Genomic DNA, 3,127 nt, shown 5'->3' with positions numbered 1-3,127 from the left:
CTCTGTGCGTGACAGGGGGGAGCTCCCCAACCCCCTGATGGGCCCTGCTCTGTGCGTGACAGGGGGTGGCGCCGCAACCTCCCCATCGACCCTGCCTTGAGTGTGACAGGGGGCGGTGCCCCAACCCCCCAATCGGCCATACCCTGAGCGTGAATAGGGGTGGCATTGCAACCTCCCGATCCACCCTGCGCTGTGCATGACAGGGGGCGGCGCCCCAACTCCCCAATCGGCCCTGTTCTGAGCCCGACCAGGGGCTGCACCCAGGGATTGGGCGTGCCCTCTGCCACCCGGGAGCAGGCCTAAGCCAGCAGGTCATTATCTCCTGAGGGGTCCCAGACTACGAGAGGGCACAGGCCAGGCCGAGGGCCCCCCTCTCCCCCCCGAGTGCACAAATTTTTGTGCACCGGGCCTCTAATGAGATATAAAATCCATGAGAAATGTTAATATATTACAGCCAACATATGGGTACATTCCATAACTATAATCTTAGTTAAGGGTAAGAATAATAAAGGGAATTTGAAAGATATTAAGTCGTTATTCTTATTAAATTCAGAGTTAAATACAACTTCATGGTTGACCTGACCCAGGTCTAGTTCAGGGGTTTTTAAACATCTTTGACTACAACTTATTTCTTACGAAAAGCACTTTACATGTATGTAAAGCACTTTACACTATATAAAATATACCACGGATGTAGGTGTGTATTATTTTGCTACAGCTGCATAATAAAATACAACAGAGTGGTGGCTTAAACATCATAAATGTGTGTTTATTCACAGTTCTGAAGGTTGAAATTTCAAGATTAAGGTGTCAACAGGTTTGGTTTCTTCTAAGGCCTTTGTCCTAGGCTTGCAGGTGGCCATCTTCTCCTGTCCTTTATGGCCTTTCTCCTGTGCACCCCATTTGTCTCTTTCTCTTATAAGGACACTGGCCCTATTGAATTAGGAATTCACCCTTATGACCTTTTTTAACCCTAATTATCTCTATAAAGGCCCTATATCCAAATAAATTCTGAATAAATGATGATCTTGAATGTAATTTCAGCCTTTATTCAGGGCCCTCTACACCAAATACTCTAATAATATTGGGCCCTGAATAGGATGACATCAGATTCCCCTAATTCATCCTCAGACAAATTAGTAAGTATTCAGATGTTTGTTTGTTTTTTTGAGGGGGTGGAATCCTCTGGTCTCCACTTTCTAAAACTAATGATGACACAGGACAATACTAAAACCCAGTGATACCGAAGAGAAACAATTATTCATATATAAGACCAGCCAGTCTCCAGTATAAAAGAAACATGGTGGACAAATTTCTTAAAGTATATTTTTATTGATTTCAGAGAGGAAGGGAGAGAGAGAGAGATGGGTAGAAACATCAAGATTTATTGATTTCAGAGAAGAAGGGAGAGAGAGAGAGATGGGTAGAAACATCAAGGATGAGAGAATCATTGATTGGTTGCCTCCTGCATGCCCCCTACTGGGGATGGAGCCCACAACTGGGGCATGTGCCCTTGACCAGAATCAAACCCGGGACCTACCAATCCACAGGCTAACGTTCTATCCACTAAGCAAAAATGGCTAGGGCGACAAAATTTTTAATTTTCTCCATGGCCTGAAGGGTATTTTACAGTGGAAAAACAGTTGGGATGAAAATATTAAAATTAAAAACAAAACAAACTTAAACGGAATAGTTGATAAATTTGTGATATAAAAACAAAAATTACCATGTGGTTTTTTAAAAATGTTAGATAAGATAGAATATTGCCTGACCCACGGGACACTATTTCATAACTTTGTAGGAAGAATTACAGTGGAAAAGAACTTTCAATGAATGGTCTTTCACTCCACCAAAATATCAGGTGCATTCATGGAGCACTGGAATGTGTGCTTTTAATACCCTGCCCTGGTCCCCTTTCAGTGTTGGCTGCTAATAGTTCATGGCAGCACCCTTCTCTAGAGAATTTGCTCAGCAGGTGGAAGCCACCTTGCTGGAGAGTTTATGCCTCCCTCCTCTCTGCTCCCTCCCGCACCCCCAGCCAGAGCAGTGTGCAGCCAGCCTCACAGGGATACACAAGACTGCCCCTGCCACAAAACTGGATGGCCACTGGAGTCCCTGCTCTAGAGTTCTCCACGGCCTCAGGTGGGAGACAGACTCCTGCTGAGACCGCATCCTCCCTGAACTACTTCCCCTGCCCTGTCTTGGTCCCCCATTGCTTCCTCAATAAAACACATGCACCTGAATTCCTTACACCTACACCTGAAATGTAGGCTCTGAGGCTTGGGAAGCCCACATAGCACAAAGGTGAGGCAGCCCTGTTCATCTGTGGAAATGTTACACTCTTGTAGACATAGTGAGGACCACGGAGGCCACCTTTCATAGAAAAACATCCTACCTGGGTTTCCTCATAGTCTCTTGATTGTAGTACAATTTGGTGGTTGGAAGCTGCTGTCCTACGCATCTCATTTCTGCCTTTGGTCTCATAGGTTCATTGCTATTCCTATAAATTGTTGACAAACAAGCATTCTCTCTCCTCAACAATCTGCCTCTCAACTACTCCCTGCTTTCTTTACATCCAAAGAGTGCTTCAACTGCCCCTATAGTCCTCTATTTCAGGCCTTGAGTTCTTTGTGAGAATAACTCTTTAGAGAGAAAATGAAGATTCTGAAACGGGTATGGAGAAACATATAAATGTCCTACTCCTAGACATCCATGCCTGGGTAGGAGATTCATGGCACAGAGCTCCAAATTCTAGCTTGATCAAGGTTCCCTCCCTCCCAAACCTGATACAAGAAACTAAATGTTAGCATAGTTCTAGACTCTCTTAATATGTCCCAGCAGCAGTTCTGGTAGCTGGCTTTTCCTCTCAGATAAACATAAGTGTGTGTGTGTATGTGTGTGTGTGTGAAATTTCTTGGTATATATATCAAAACATATATGTACATACATACACACATATGTATATACACTGAGTGGCCAGATTATTATGACCACCTGACGTTTGTAGGCAAATTAGCTATAATTTTGCACTGAAGTTGCTAGAGGGCCAGACCATTATAAATAGGGAAGCAGGTTGTTTACCATGACAGTAGAAGTGATTTTTTTTCTGAAGATATGGGTAAACAAC

Source organism: Myotis brandtii, unplaced genomic scaffold, assembly GCF_000412655.1.
Source record: "Myotis brandtii unplaced genomic scaffold, ASM41265v1 scaffold520, whole genome shotgun sequence".
NCBI classification, from domain to species: Eukaryota; Metazoa; Chordata; class Mammalia; order Chiroptera; family Vespertilionidae; genus Myotis; species Myotis brandtii.
The sequence above is the reverse complement of the archived record's forward strand: the minus strand, read 5'-3'. Positions refer to the sequence as shown.